The sequence below is a fragment of the Triticum dicoccoides genome, chromosome 3B (genome assembly GCF_002162155.2).
Source record: "Triticum dicoccoides isolate Atlit2015 ecotype Zavitan chromosome 3B, WEW_v2.0, whole genome shotgun sequence".
NCBI lineage: Eukaryota > Viridiplantae > Streptophyta > Magnoliopsida > Poales > Poaceae > Triticum > Triticum dicoccoides.
Window position 1 is genome coordinate 830,534,125 of NC_041385.1, and position 17,063 is coordinate 830,551,187.

The 17,063-nt window shown below is 48.7% G+C and overlaps 1 pseudogene; it reads right to left on the reverse strand.

Annotated features, from left to right (window-relative positions):
* The window catches only part of LOC119280193, a 65,623-nt pseudogene that overhangs the window by 15,059 nt on the left and 33,501 nt on the right, over window positions 1–17,063 (reverse strand).

Below are 17,063 nucleotides of genomic sequence, written 5' to 3' on the forward strand. Positions count from 1 at the left end.
CTCCCGCCCAAGCGCCCCCTCCCCCCGCGGCCCCGCCTGCGCGCTCGATGTGCTCGCCGTCCAACACCGCGCGGCCTGCCCAGGAGGACCGCCGCCGTGTTCCTCTTCGACTACGAGGACCTGGACGAGCTCGGACGCCCAGGAGGACCGCCACCGCTCGACGCCCTCGACCGTGCGGCCTGCCCAGGAGGAGCGCCACCGCTCGACGCCGAATTCGCGCCGCCTCGACTAGCTCCGGCTGCCCCGAGTCGATCTCGACCTCCCAAGTGAGCACCCGAGCCGCTTCCCCCTCTTCCCCCTCTTTATTTCCTTCTGTGTGTTCTAGGGTTGGGGGTTGGAAAAATTTGGACAACGAAAAGTTTGGTCAAAAATTAAGTAGCTAGGGTTTTCCAAATGTTTGTAGTTTTTGTCTGTCATAATGCAACTAAGCATACTATTCTCAACTAAGCATACTAGTTTTTTGTAGTGAGACAGTAAGATAGTGAGACAGTAAGAAGGAAACTTCCCAGATTATGTAGAAAGAAAATACTTGGTTTGACAGCAAATACCATGACATGAATCAAAAAACATATACGGTGGGAAAAATAAAATGGCAGAAACCTGGGAGGTTCTGGTTTGCTGTATCTCCACCAGTTTGGGTTGGTGAATGTGGATGATTTTTTTATCCTGTGAACTCATTGTACTGCTACAAGAATTTGGTATCATCATGGTGTAATTTTGTTAACATTCTGCTTTTGTTAGATAGTGGCTTCACCTAATCTAGAGTGATACAATTTTCCTTCCCATTTGGTATCATCATGTTCAGTGTATACAGTTATAACATCATGTGGGTTTTTTAAGTCTGTTTACAGCTCATGTGGGTTTTAACATCATGTGGGTTGGTGAATGTGGATGATTTTTTTATCCTGTGAACTTGAATGTTGCAATGCTGTTTTCTTCAGAGGCTACTGTCAAAAACATGAGCTACTATCTTGCAAAGATGATGATCATCTTGCTAGTTTGCTGGGTTTTGTCTCCGACCATCGTGTCGTGATGAATTTGCAGGTACGCCGAGAGGCCCTTGAGTTTGCCGGAATGTTGATTAACTCTCGTTCCGGTAAATTCGGGTACTCCATATGTCCTATTTTCAGCAAAGGTCATGCTGAAATTTTAGCATGACTTTGCTAAAAATAGGACATATGGGGTACTTGCGACTAATGCATGGACCGGGGTATCTTAGTACTTACTTAAGTAGGATCAAATGCCCCGCCATTATTGCTGCATTAAACCATAGGTGGCAATAGAGCCAAGTGATTAGTGCCAAGTGATTAGGCCCAACTTCGGGTGCCTCGGCTTAGGCTTTTAGGGTGCCTCGGCGTCGACAAACCCTAAATGATGAAAGCTTAGGCTTTTAGGGTGCCTCGGTGTCGACAAACCCTAAATGATGAGACCATGATCTTGTTCCTTGACAATAACCAACTTTTTGACCAAACTTTTTTCCCCACTAAGAGTGAAACATGGCCCACAACGATGACGCTGGTGGTTCGGGCGGCAAGCAATTTTGGGAGCTGTCCCAGGAGATGGAGGAACAACCTCACTGCTATGAGGATGCCGCGGAAGACACCGATCCTGATTACACAACCCCTAGTGGCGTCGGGGATGACACCACTGATGGTGCCACCGAGGATGCCACCACTGATGATGGCGGCTCACACACAGATGGCAGCCAACCAAAGAAGCAAAGGAAGGACCGGCGCCCGAATGCGCTCCGCACCCTCAAGGAGGAATTCACTCAAGTGGACTCCGACGGGAATCCAACGGAGCCCAAACATATAGTCAAGGGGTACTCGGTTCAGCTCGGGTGCATTCTCCGGAGCACCGTCTCGATCAACACCGAGAACCTTAGGCATAAGGACCAAGGGAATTTGCGCAGCCTCCTCTTCACGAAGCTGCACGAATGATACAAGTTCCCCGCCGAATTTTAAAACACACGCCTCTCAGGGAATAAAGTGAATAGTGCCGCCCTCACAAAGATGAGCACGGCCCTGTCTACTTGGAGAAGTGCGGTGAAGAGAATGATTGATAAAGGTGATAGTTATGAGAAGATCAAGGCGAAATATCCTTTGATGAGCGAAGATGACTACAAGGAGTTCAAGATAAAGTGCGAGAGCAGTGCAACCACCGAATCAAGTCAGTGGGGGAAAGAAATGCGGGAGTTGAACTTAGGGGAACACAAACTCAGTCCCGGCGGTTAAAGAGTGGCGGAGCGTATATGGGACAAGGAGAACGCGGAGCGTGCCGAGCAAGGCCTACCGCCCCGCTTCGAGAAATATAGCGGTAACAAGCAGACCAGGAACTATGTCAGGGCCTAGTACAAGGAGGACCCGATAACAAAGGAGCTTACCACGGATCCGAAGACCAGGGCGCTTGAGCTTGTTCTGGTAAGGAATACACCCCCGCATAATTAGCTCCATATGGTTGCACTCTAAATAATCCCCAATATTTCTAAATGGTTCACGTTCCTTTCGCAGGAAACTGAAAGCAGTAGCGCGGGGTCGTCTCAGAGCTCCCCTTTCGACAGCCCTTTAAATAGGGTGTTGAACATAATGAAAAGCAAGGATAAGCTCACTAAGCCGACGTCAGCTGGTCGTGTGGCCGGCAAAGGCTTGTCCATAAAATGGGGGTCATACTATACCGCTGGTGTGCGGAAGGAGAAAAAGGCCAGCTCAGAAAGCCAGACGCGCGAGGTTGAAGCACTCAAGGCACAAGTGGCGCGGATTCCGGAGCTTGTCCAAGAGCAAGTGGAACAACAACTGGGAACGAAGCTCAACGCCATGGTGCCTACGTTGATTCATGGGCTGACGACGTGGATTGCGAGCGGCCAACAGGGGCCTCCCCCGGTTCCCAGCTTCACGTCCAGCAACTCGCACAACGCACAGGCGGCGCCATTGGTGTCTCCGGCGGAGGCGGTATTCATGTCTCCGGCACCGGCACGGGCATTGGAGCTTAATGCACCCGGGTGTACGCTGGCCGGCACGTCGCCAGCAAGCTCCCCCACCGTCAGTTGCATGCCCGCCGTTGGCTGTGCCTCGACATTAGCCGAGCTCGACGGCATCACGGTAACTAAGCCTCTCGGTCGATGACTTCATCTCCTTGCCTTTGACTGGGCATCCCTGACGCCCTATACATGTTTTCGCAGGGCACCGCCGATGTTCCTTGCACTCTTCTGCACTTCGTGGGCGCCGAGTTGGTCGATGTCGCCAAGGGCAGAATCGTTCAACCGGGCAACCGCATGTTCCACAGTAATCCGATGCCACTCACAGTGTATAGGGTTGAAGTGGTTCGGGTGCTGCCAGGCTACGACGAGTTGTTACCTCCGGTTCGACCCGCTGGGGCCGACGAAGAAGATGAGATGACCCTCAGCGCCTGCGTAAACTGGCCGCTGCTTTGGCCGAAGAGCCAGATTCGTTTGGGGGCGGGGGACACCACCCCACAGACAAGACCGCCAGTCGTGCCGGCGCCAAGCCATGGCAAGAACGCCGCAATGCTACCAGACTTGCCGGACATCCCTATGTCGGATATCCCTATGGCACAGGATCCGGACAACCCTATGGCACAGGATCCGGACGACGACGACAACGACGACGGTACATTTACCAAAGTCGATATGTACTTTGCCGAACATGGGTACACTAACGAGTTCTGCGGGCCTCTTTCTCAAGAACCCAACCAAGACGACCGCAATCTAGCTGGTACGGCGGAGAAATCCAATTGCAATAGGCGTCGTCTGCCGTTCAGTTCTCAGGAGACGCCTCCAGCTCCCGCCTTCACCGAGCCTCAGATAGCTGAGGTGCGAAATATTATCAGCCCCAACACGCTCAAGAAAGCGGTCTGTGAGCAGAACTCGATCCCATTACATGAGATCAAGAAGAAGGGACGGAAACGACAGACTAACAAGGGCGCCGGTGCGAGCCAGCTGGCACCGAGTTCGATCCGTGCTCAGGATGGGCCACCTTCACCAAAGGATATCTCGAGGAGGGTGCATGTGGCGGGTAGGGCGATGCTACCGCCAAATATGCTGAATGCTGCAACCGGTGCTATGCGGAGTCTGCACGACAGTGTTCTTTCTTTGGAGAAGCGGCGTCTGAGAGAGAATGATGTGGCATACCCGGTTTTTATGGCCAAGGTGCCAGAGGGCAAGGGCTTTGTGGATGGCGACATCGGGGGTACGATCGTCCTGCGGTTTGATGACAACTTTGCTATGTTTAACCTTCATCTGCTGCACTACACCTTCGTTCGGCTGTTTTCGCTGAGTATGGAGATGTGGATCATTAGAGACAAGACCCCGGACATCGTGATAGTCGACCCCTTCTACATGCGTGCCAAGCACTTGAACAACGCTGGGGACCGCCAAGTTGCGAGTTCACACCTCGAAGGCGTCATTCTGGCAAACCCAGATAAGGATAACTTCCTTGTGGCTTACTTTTCCGAGTAAGTCATCCCTTAACCGCCCCGTAACATATGATTTCTTAGATTTTGATCGTTCTTTTTTTTCCTAACATTCCGTGTTCTGTGCAGTGACACACATTGCACACTCATCCTCTTAAGCCCGAAATATTCTATGGCCACGTATTTCGACCCGAACCGTAACTCCAAGATAGACTACACAAATGTCAAGAAAGTTCTTGATGATGTTCTCCCCGGCTACGCCAAATCTGGAGGCACCTTCACCAGGGCAGTTCGTAAGTACGGCAAGCACATGTTCTCACACAATACGAAGTGCTGTTGTGTCAAGCAGCCGCCTGGCGGTCACAAGGATGCCTACTACGCCCTCCATCACATGCGGGCGATCGTAAGGGACCATCATCAACTTCTGCTACCAGATAATCTCAAAGATTGGGCCGCGAGCTTGTCGGCAGACCAGGAGGCGGACCTCAGACAAGAATTCTTTCGCATCCAGTAGGAGTTTGCGGACATCATCCATCAAGATGTCCTTCATACCTCGGGGCAGTTCTTCGTCAGATATCAACCGTCCAACAGTGAGATAGATGAAACGCTACAAATGCAGGGTGACAACGATCGCGATTTCATGACCATCACGACAGACGGCGGCTTCATCCACGCTCCTGTCCGATGAGTCGAGTCGAAAGTAGTGATGTGTAGTTCTGAAACATTGATTAGCTCATGTTGTAATTAAACTCTAATGAATTCGTATGTCTCTTTGGTTTGGACAGTCGTTCAACTTAGATGTAATCGATGCTATTTATTAGTAGGACCATGAATCGTGCTATTAATGTCTTGCTTTTCTCTTTCGATCCTTTTGTTGCATACTTACATATTGCTTATGTATTATCTGTTGTTTGGCTTGTGCATAGAGATGCCGTCGTATGTCGTGTACAAGGGTAAGGTTCCCGGAGTCTACGACGACTGGGAGGAGTGTCGGAGATAGGTTCACCGTTTCAGCGGTAACAGTTACAAAGGGTACACCACTAGGGCGGAGGCCGAATCTAGATATGCCCGCTATCTAGCGGGAGAGAGGAGGGAGCGTTGGAGGAACCGGATGAGGACCAGTTTGATCGCGATGATGCTCATCGTGATGACCACAACTCTCTTTTATGTGATGGTAGTTTAGATGATCGATATCGACTTGTAATGTGAAGACAAACTCGATACTCGCGGTCTTGAGACTTGTAATGTTTTATCTTTGTTCGGTCTTTTGAATTCGGAGACTAATATGATGAATTGTATTCGGAGACTAATCTTCTATTGTATTCGATGAATCTGATGTTGCTGTGTGCTGCTATCTATATTCTGTCGAATAATATATTTTGTAACCTGTGCAAAAATCAGAAAAGCAAAAAAAAAACCAAATAGTCATACTAATGGCGCATCAAGGCAGAGTGCGCTATTAGTATGCCAAAGGATACTAATGGCGCATCATGGCAGAGTGCTCCATTAGTGTGACAAAGCATATGGTTACATATGGCCCCCCGGGAGGCATACTAATGGCGCATGGTGTTACATACTAATGGCGCACTGGCAGGTGCGCCATTAGTATACCAGATACTAATGGCGCACCAGTGGTGCGCCATTAGTAAAAAATTCTAATGGCGTGCTAGTAATGGCGCACCGATAGTGCGCCATTAGTAGGCAAAACCGGTGCGCCACTAGTAGGCCTTTTCCTAGTAATGTGATGGCGAGAAATGAGCAGAGATCCGCCACAGCATCCGAAACTGCTTCACCATTTGTGAACAAGTAGCTGATGTGGTTGTGAAGGCAGAGGATCACAACAGCAAGGATAGTAGAGATTGCTGTAGAAATCCCGGTCACAACCCACACAGAGAAAAATGCAGACTTGGAGTTGCCGGCGCCAAGCTCATTGCTCACTCTTACACTGAAGTGAAAAAGTATCTATTAGTTAGTGAGGACTTACCTACTAATGTTTATATATGCTTTAATAAGAAATGCTAATATTTATCAAGGCCTTTCAATATAGACTTGCGAACCTTGCAGCTGCGTTGAACCCTACTGAGATCATAAACACTCAACCATAAATCTTCGTACTGCACCGGCCAAACACACACACATCATAGTTTAATCAGCACAAACTATGAAGATTGATTACTAGGAACAACGGTAAGACATTTTTTAATATCGAATGATACTCACCATATAGAGAGGGAATCCAGGGCAATCTCAGGGTTGGGGAGCAATCGAGCAATGATCACCAACACCTGAAAGTACCATGTCTCAAGGCGCAACATCATGACAGACGCGGCGGAGAGCTTGAAGAAACTCGACAAACCGGAGAAGGCCTGCCAACTGAACCCGGTCCACGTGTTCCGGCATGTTGGGCTGACGACGATGTACACAAATTGCGCGGCAACCATGATCCACCAACTCACGCCCAGCACCAACGAGGCACCGAGCAGCCCAAGGCCAAACTTGTACATGAGCACCCAGCTCACCAGCACATGTAGAACGAGTGTTGCCGTCGATATGTAAGCACTCGGCAGGACGATTCTCTGTGCCTGCAAGAGCTTCTGAATCGGGAAGTTGACGGCATACACGAAGATCTGAGGAATCAGGCTGTACAAGAAGATCGAAGCGGCACGGGCTATCTCCGGTGACTGCCCCATCAACAAGAGGAGTGGCTCCGAGAAGGCATACATCACATCAAGTGGTATGCTGGTTAAGCACAAGAGAATGATGGAGTGTTGCAGGTAGATCACGAGCACGTCGTACTTGTGTGCACCGTAGGCCTGCCCGCACAGGGTCTCCACTGCACTGCCCAAGCCCAGTTGCAAAAACGTAATGTCTTAATTGTTAGGATTGTCACAGATTGCGTTTTAGCTCACTTTTTAGCCTAGGTTTAGGCAAATTAGGAGTACTTGGCAAAACAAGGAAAGACACAACTGGTAGCGATTATTATTATTTAGAATATGGAATGTGATTATGGTTCACAATGATCTACCCCAAGTACATTGTGTTGCAGAAATACGTCCTTAATTCTGTTCCTAATTTGTCTTCATTTGGAGTTTCATGGAGCTACATCTCTCTTGATCAAATTCATCATTATGAGTTTCATATTGTTCCCTCCATGCCCTCTCATTTTTCTTCTTACATAATTTGCAAACCGATTTTGTATGTTTCTTAGGAAAAGAGCATATGAACGTGTTTGATTTGCTCGGTTTCCAAGCAGACTTCTTATACTGCAGTATAACACTAAGTAAATGTACAAAAACATATGAAAAGCCAACAAAATAGCTCATAAAATTAATGAATCGACAAATAAGGAAAAAGTTACTAAATAACACGAAAACATCAATGAAAAATAATGGGCTTTAAACAGTGAAGAAAAAGTGTTGAGTGTTAGACTATGTATAGCTTCTGTACCTATGTACGTATATGGTACATATTGTAACACAACCATTATATATAATGAGATAAGCCACCCCTAGAGGGTTGTGCTGGTTCCCCAAAACTTATTGTCTTACATGGTATCACGCTAGGTTACGATCGCTTCCGCTTCTAAACCCTAATACCCGCACCACCGCCGCAGCCGCCGCCGCCTTCACCGCCGCCGCCGCGCCACCGATCGCGCCGCCGCCATGTCGAGCGCCGCCACCACCGGTTCCACTGCTGCGGGCTTCCTCCCGGCCTCTCTTGCGGCTCTGCTCAACCTCCCGCTCGATGCCGTCTCTGTTCCGGCTCCGATCGGGACAAGGAGCATCGGCTCCGTCTTCTCCATGCCGCCGGCGCCCTCGCTTGGGCGTGACCTCGTGGTCCACACCGCGGCGCCGCCGTCCGCTGCGGACTCCGCAGGCGTCGTCCCGCCGCTCCTGCCGCAAGCGGATCACACTGCCCCGCTGGCGGGGTTGGCGGCGTCCGCCCCGGCCGCGGGCCTTGCGGCGTCCGCACCGGCCGCGACCTTTGCGGCGCCCGCCCTGGCTGCGGTCCCGCCTCCTCCCGCATCGGCTTCGGTGCCTCCGGCTGCCTCCATGGTGTTTGCACCCCAGGCAGCCTCCTCGATGGGATTGTCTTCGCCGCCGCCATTTCACTTCGGTCATCTCATCACCATCAAGCTCTCCGCCGACAACTACATCTTCTGGCGTGCGCAGGTTCTCCCGCTCTTGGGGAGTCACTACCTGCTAGGCTACATCGACGGATCGCTTCCCTGCCCACCCACGCTGGTAGACAGCGTGCACGGTCCGGTCTACAATCCGGCCCATCGCGTCTGGACGGGGCAGGACCAGGCGAACCTCTCCTCCATCCAGGGGTCGCTCTCGCCGGCAGTTGCCGGCCTTGTTGTCTTCGCGAAGACGTCTCATGAGGCCTGGACCATCCTTGAGCGCACCTTTGCAGCGCAGTCCCAGGCTCGTGTCTCTGCACTCCGTCGTCAGCTTGGAGAGTGTCAGAAGCTTGACTCCACTGCCACTGAGTTCTACAACAAGGTCAAGGGCCTCGCCGACACATTGGCCTCCATTGGACAGCCCCTCACCGACTCCGAGTTCAACTCGTTTATTGTCAATGGTCTTGATGAGGAGTATGATGCCTTAGTCGAGATCATCAACGAGCGGGGCAACTCGACACCCATGCTGGCACACGAGGTTTTCTCTCGGCTCCTTCTCACTGAGCAACGGGTCGAGACTCGCCGCACCAGGGGCACTGGCTCCCTCTCGGCCAACGCCGCCACCAAGGGTGGCCGCTCTTCTTCATCACCCCGGTCTCCCTTGGGGCTGCCACCGTCGCCCGCCTCGGCCCCCCCACCTACTGCGACCTTACCGGGGGCTGGCGGTCCACGTGTGTGTCAGCTTTGTGGCCGCGATGGGCACTGGGCCTCCAAGTGTCATAAGCGCTTCCAACGAAGCTTCCTTGGTCTTGGCAATGACGGCAAAGATACACGCAACAATGCCCGTCAGGTCGCCATGGCTGATCGTCCCGCGCCGCAGAAGCAACAGGGACACACTCAGTCCTACTCCATCGATCCACACTTGTACATGGACTCTGGGGCGACAGAGCATCTAACCAGCGAGATGGGGAAGCTTCACACTCGTGAACCCTATCATGGCTCCGACAAGATCCACACCGCCAATGGAGCAGGTATGCACATCTCTCATATTGGTCAAGCATCTCTTCTCACTAGACATGCCAATAGGAGTCTTCAGCTTCGCAATGTTCTTCGAGTTCCATCTGTGACCCGTAATCTTCTTTCAGTTCCTAAACTCACACGTGATAATAATGTGCTTTGTGAATTTCACCCTTTTGATCTTTTTATTAAGGATCGGGGCACGAGGGACATTCTTCTTAGTGGGCGGTTGTGCCAGGGCCTCTACCGTCTGGAGCATCCTGGTGTCGCTCATGTTTTCAGTGGAGTTCGGGTCTCTCCGTCACAGTGGCATGCTCGTCTTGGTCACCCGGCCACACCTATTGTCCGTCATATTTTGCGTCGTCATGAGCTTCCTAGTTTGTCTAGTCATAAAGATGTAGCAGTGTGTGATGCTTGTCAGCAGGGGAAGAGTCATCAACTTCCTTTTTCGGAGTCCAGTCGTGAGGTGAAACATCCTTTAGGACTTGTGTTTTCAGATGTATGGGGTCCTGCTCAGACTTCTGTCAGTGGTCATAATTACTATATCAGTTTCGTTGATGCTTATAGTCGCTTTACCTGGCTTTACCTTATTAAACGCAAATCTGATGTGTTTGATATTTTTGTTCAGTTTCAAAAACATGTTGAACGTCTTCTCAAGCACAAAATTGTTCATGTCCAGTCAGACTGGGGGGGGGGGGCGAGTATCGCAACCTCAACTCTTTCTTTCAGTCGCTTGGGATAGCTCATCGTTTAGCATGTCCACATACACATTAGCAGAATGGTTCAGTCGAACGTAAGCATCGTCATATTGTTGAAGCTGGTCTTACTCTTTTGGCCCATGCATCTGTTCCGTTTCGGTTTTGGAGTGATGCTTTCACAACTGCATGCTTTCTCATCAACCGTACTCCTACTCGTGTTTTAAACATGAAGACTCTCATTGAGGTTCTCCTTAATGAACAACCTGATTATACCTTTCTCAAGGTATTTGGGTGTGCTTGCTGGCCGCATCTTCGTCCATATAACAAGCGCAAGCTTGAGTTTCGTTCTAAGAAGTGTGTTTTTCTTGGCTATAGCTCTCTTCATAAAGGTTACAAATGTCTTCATGTTCCCACTAATCGTGTCTATATATCTCGGGACGTCGTGTTTGATGAGGATGTTTTTCCCTTTGCCAACCTTCCTGTGTCCACTGTCGAACCACCATCCCTGCATTCATCCTCTGTTGCTTCTGACCAATTTGATGATGTTGCATACTCTCCTTTGCTGTTACCTAACCATGGTGCAGGAACCGGACGTGGAGCTCGTTTGGAGCTGTTGGAGGATTCACCATCATCATCGTCGTCTTCTGGTGGGCACGTCGATCGCCCTATGTTGCATGGCATCGATTCGCGTGCCCATGCATGGTCACCCGACGAGCCCGTCGCGCCGAGCATCTCCACTGCTCGGTCCGTTTCGCCAGCGGCCGCCGAGTCGCCCGCGACTCGGCCCGTCACACCGTCTTCGCCTGCGGCTCGGCCCGTCACGCCGTCTTCGCCCGCGGCTCGGGTCCTCACGTCGCCTTCATCAGCGGATCGGCCCGCGACACCGGCCGCGCCACGGCCCACTATGCCGAGCTCGCCATCGGCCCGGTCTGTGATGCCGGAGTCGCCAGCTGCTTCATCTGCTCTGCCGGTTTCGCCGGTGGGTCGGCCTTCTTCGCCAACCGAGTCCGAGGCTACCGTGACTGGCTCCTCGTCACCGGCTCACTCGTCAACGTCGCCGTCCTCCAGCCCGTTGCAGGCTGCTCCGTCGACCTCGGTGGTTCCTGTGTCCCGACCACATACACGCAGTCGCAGTGGCATTTTCAAACCTAAGGAACGTAAGGATGGTACGGTTGCTTGGTTGGCTGCTTGTTTGGTTGCTGCTGTTGCGGATCCATCTTCTGAGCCTCGCTCATATCTGGCTGCCCTGCGCATTCCACATTGGCGAGAGGCTATGGAGCAGGAGTTTCATGCTCTTCTTCGTAACAAGACGTGGACTCTCGTTCCTCCACCACCACGGGTAAATGTTATTGACTCAAAATGGGTATTCAAAGTGAAGAAGCATTCGGATGGATCTATTGAGCGTTACAAAGCGCGACTTGTTGCTCGCAGTTTTCGTCAGCGTCATGGTCTTGACTATGAGGACACCTTCAGTCCTGTCGTCAAGCCTACCACTATTCGGCTTCTTCTCTCCATTGCTGTTTCTCGTGGTTGGTCACTTCGTCAACTTGATGTGCAGAATGCTTTTCTACATGGATTTTTGGAGGAAGAGGTTTATATGAAACAGCCGCCTGGTTTCTCTGATCCTGATCGTCCTGACTATATCTGTCGTCTTTCCAAAGCACTATATGGTTTGAAGCAAGCTCCTCGTGCCTGGCATGCATGCCTTGCCTCTGCCCTTCGTGCTCATGGGTTTGTGCCGTCTACTGCTGACACTTCGTTATTTCTTCTACAGAAGCCAGAAGTCACTATGTATCTTTTGGTATATGTCGATGATATTATCCTTGTCAGCTCTTCTCAGTATGCTGCTGATGCTCTTGTCTGCTCTCTTGGTGCTGATTTTGCGGTCAAAGATCTTGGGAAGCTTCACTACTTTCTTGGAGTTGAGGTCACTTCTCGTGCTACTGGTCTTGTCCTTACGCAGAAGAAGTACTCCTTGGAGTTGTTACAGAGAGCTGGCATGCTGAAGTGCAAACCGACCACCACACCCATGTCGTCTACCGACAAGATAATAGCTGTTGATGGTGAGCTTTTGTCTCCTGCGGAAGCCACAGAGTACAGGAGCATTGTTGGTGGACTTCAGTACTTGACGATCACGAGACCAGATATCTCTTATGCTGTTAACAGGGTTTGTCAGTATCTTCAGGCTCCCAGAGATACTCATTGGGCTGCTGTTAAACGCATTCTTCGTTATGTTCAGTTCACCCTGACATTTGGTATGCATATTCGGCCGACTTCCTCTCGGGTCCTTTCGGCCTTCTCTGATGCAGATTGGGCTGGTAGCCCAGATGACAGGCGATCCACGGGGGGTTATGCAGTATTCTTTGGCTCTAATTTGATCGCCTGGAGTGCTCGGAAACAGGCTACTGTGTCACGTAGCAGTACTGAAGCTGAGTACAAGGCTGTGGCTAATGCTACTGCAGAGATTATTTGGGTGCAGTCTTTTCTTCAGGAGTTGGGTTTGTCTCAACCACAGCCTCCTATTCTTTGGTGTGATAACATCGGTGCTACATACCTTTCTGCAAATCTAGTATTTCATGCCCGAATGAAACACATTGAAGTTGACTATCACTTTGTACGGGAACGTGTATCACAGAAGCAACTCCAGATCAAGTTTATCTCATCTAAGGATCAACTTGCAGACATCTTCACTAAGCCTTTACCGCTGCCACAGTTTGAGGCTTGTAGGCGCAATCTTACCCTTCTCAGTTCTTTAGAAAGTGGCTAAGATTGAGGGAGGGTGTTAGACTATGTATAGCTTCTGTACCTATGTACGTATATGGTACATATTGTAACACAATCATTATATATAATGAGATAAGCCACCCCTAGAGGGTTGTGCTGGTTCCCCAAAACTTATTGTCTTACATTGAGCAACAAGCAAGGAAACTTATGAATCTCAAGAAGCTCACTTAAAATTCAAATCCACTTAATATATTGCGTGTCTCTCGCATGATTACAAAGTAGGTGCATCTGGTCGACGAGTCCAGATTTCCATTTATGTGCAGTGTCCTTGGAAATTAAGGAGCAGACAACTACAACGTCATGATTCGTACTACAACTATGTGGGGTCGAAATTGCATTTAGAGTTTATGTTAGAGGAAAAACATTCCAAATGACATAGGAAAGGCACAACTGGTAGCAATGATTACTTTTCAGAATATTGAATGTGATTATGGTTCACAATGATCTACGAAGGCACATCCTTAATTTTGTTTGTATTTTGTCTTTATTTGGATTTTAATGGAGCTTCACCTCTCTTGATCAAATTCATCATTATGAGTTTCATATTTCTCCCTCATGTCCTATAATTATTATTCTTACATAGCTTGCAAAACAATTTTGTATGTTTCTTGGGAAAACAGCATGTACAAGTCTTTCCAATAAAACAAAGAAAGATTTTCAACTGGTTCACCGTTTGGTGGATTCATGTTTGATTTGCTTGGTTTCCAGGCGGTCTTCTTATAAAACAGTAGTATTACACTAATTAAACTGTAGAAAATCATGTGAAACAAACAAAAAAGATTTTAAGATTAATGGATTAAAAAAAGGGTAAATCACACCAAAACATTCAAGGAAAAAAAATGGAAATTAAAGTGTGAAACTGTTGATCAACAGCCAAGGTGATTTATCAATCTCAAGAAGCACATTGAAAATTCAAAGATGCTTATGATGAGTGTCTCGCATGATTACAGAGGAGGTGTATCTGGTCCCTGAGTTCAGATTTCAATTTATGTTCAGCGTCCTTGGAAAATGAACAAGCTGACGGCAGCATCATAATACGTACTGCAACTAAGTGGGGTCGAAATAGTACTTTAGTTTTTAGGTTAGAGGACAAAAATTCCAAATGACATGGGATCAATATGCTTATATCCGCTCGATGCTACATGTTAGGTTAATAAAAGCACTATTTATCGAACATGACATGAGATTGCTTTTAAGTAGGGTGACACATATGTGCCGACGAGGCATATGAATCCATCAACCTTTCACCCATAATCAAATGAGCTTGGATCTTGTCGTACCTACGCTATCAGTTAACTGATTAGTTGGTTGATTGAGAAGAGTAGAATATATAAACAACGACAACAACAGTCCAGTATATATATAGGCTGATGACAGGTTAAAGTCGTGCTTTGACTAAACCGGACACACTATACACTAGTAGACGAAAGAAGCAATTTTATTACCTATTTACTCTCTCCGTCCGGAAATACTTGTCATCAAAATGGATAAAAGAGGGTGTATCCACACATATTTTAATTCTAGATACATCTCTTTTTATTCATTTTGATGACAAGTATTTTCGGACGGAGGGAGCACAAATTAATAAAATATATGAAGCAAGGCCGGAGTGTTTTCTCTTAAAAGAAAGAAGCTACTATAGTAGACGGAGAGCCCTACCGTTTTATCTTAATAAAACAAGCAATTACCACCATATCAAAATAAGATGTTTTAGGCCAGTTTTTCAGGCTAAACATATTATATTTTGATACAGACATAGTACTATATTAGAGTGATACGGAGATAGCCTAAAAAACTGATCACCATGTAATCCAGTATTCCCTTGGTTTCCTATTCAGTGTCGTTGGTCTAGCCTCCGTCTAAGCAGTGGGTGGGCGTTGGCCATCAGCTAGCCATGGATGGTACCCACTGATTAACAGAGGAGAATATGCCTATGTATATGTACGTGCGCCACGGAAAAGAGTCCAAAACAGGTACTCCCTCCGTTCAGAATTATTTGTTTCGAAAATGAATGTATCTATTTAGATACATCCATTTCTGCGACAAGTAATTCCGAACGAAGGGAGTAGATGGCCACACAATATTAATTGCTGCTACCACTAGAAACCAAACCATCCATCGACCGGGATTCTTGCTGTCAAAAGTGCATTTATGTAACGTGGTCACAGTCACTGCATGTCGACATTTATGTAGTACTCCCTCCGTTCCCAAATAGTTGTTTTTCTAGGCATTTCAAATGGACTCAACATACGGATGTATGTAGACATATTTTAGAGTGTAGATTTACTCATTTTGCTTCGTATGTAGTCACTTATTAAAACCTCTAGAAAGACAAATATTTACGAACGGAGGGAGTAGTATGTAACGTGGTCACAGTCTTACGGACAATGGAGAGCACAGGTTGCCCTGTGACCACTTAGAGGAGAGGCAGCACGTCGCTTTGGACCATGTTCGTCGTCCCCTGCCAGGTGCACGTCGAGGAGAAGGCCCAGCTGGAAAGTCAGTAGGCAGGACGGGGCCACGGGTGCAGTGCCAACTACCAACTCGGCATGAATGACTGGACTGTGCCAAATGGGCCTGCCATACATCCACTAATGCAATCCAGCCCTACTAACGACGTCATGAGAGGAAAGGAAACAGTACTTGGTCTAAGCTGTGGGTGGGTGAGTTTCTGGCCATCGGCTCGCCAGCAGAGGACTGCGTGCCTGCGAGATCCACCACCCTCGCAAATATTTATTTTTTTTGAACCGAAAGGGGTTTCCTTCCATCCCAACTTTTATTCAAGCCAAGGCAAACCACAAATATAGACTGTTAACAGCGCTCAGCGGCAACTGGAGAGTAGCCGTCATAAAAGGATCAATCAGGGTTTTTAAACTATTCCCATTACAATAGTTTTAGGCAGTTCCAGGACGGGATACATAACCAGGTAAGCATACACCAGCTCACAATTAGATCAAAGCAAAGATGGCAAGCTAGCAAAATGCAAACCCAGCGACCAAATGATCGGTGTCATGATATGCCATGCAAATGCACTCAGGTAACATGCTTCACTAATCATAAGAACAATACCGGGTCAACTATACCATGGACTAAACAAACATATCAGAAGCTCATAGCACTATTCTGATCATGATTATTCAGCAAACTAACCATCACTAGTAGAAAACAGGGCTTTGGTTCGGGCCTGGCCAACCCATTAGTCCCGGTTCTTCACGAACCGGGACCAATGGGGGGCATTAGACCCGGTTCATGAGCCCAGGTGGCCAGCCGGGGCCTCGTGGGCATTGGTCCCGGTTCGTCTGAATCCATTTGTCCCGGTTCTAGGCACGAACTGGGACCAATGGTCCACGCTCCTGGCCCACAGCCATTGGTATCGGTTCGTGCCATGAACCGGTATAGAAGGGGGGATTTAGTCCCGGTTCATGCCACGAACCGGGACAAATAGGTTGACTATATATACCCATCGCCGCGGCTGAGCACTCTGTTTTTTTTGGCCGGCGAGGGGAGGGCATTTGGGTGCTCTAGTTCACCTCCTATGCACATGAGGTGTTCGATGAAATGCCCGAGCCACTCTAGTTAAGCTTTCTCCTCTCGAAGCTCGACCTCGGAGCTCCATTTTTCTCGAGATTTGTCTAGATTTAGCGGTCTGTCACGCCCCGTCCCCGTTTTCACCGCCATTGATCGCCCGCGCCGATCTCGTCGCCGGCACCACCGTGGTAAACCTCTTGTTCTTATCTTCTTTATGATTTTCTTACTTTAGATAGAGACTTGTCTGATTTTCTTACTCTACATAGATATTTGTCTGATTTTCTTACTTTTGACACACATAATTATATATAATGCACGCAGATGAACCTGCAATGGATGTATGGTGACAGACATACCTCCGAGTACATTAAGGGCGTGCATAATTTTCTCGAAGTGGCTGAGGAAAACAAGCAGAATGGTTTTATGTGTTGTCCATGCCCTAAATGTGGGAATACGAAGTCTTACTCTGACCGGAAAATCCTTCA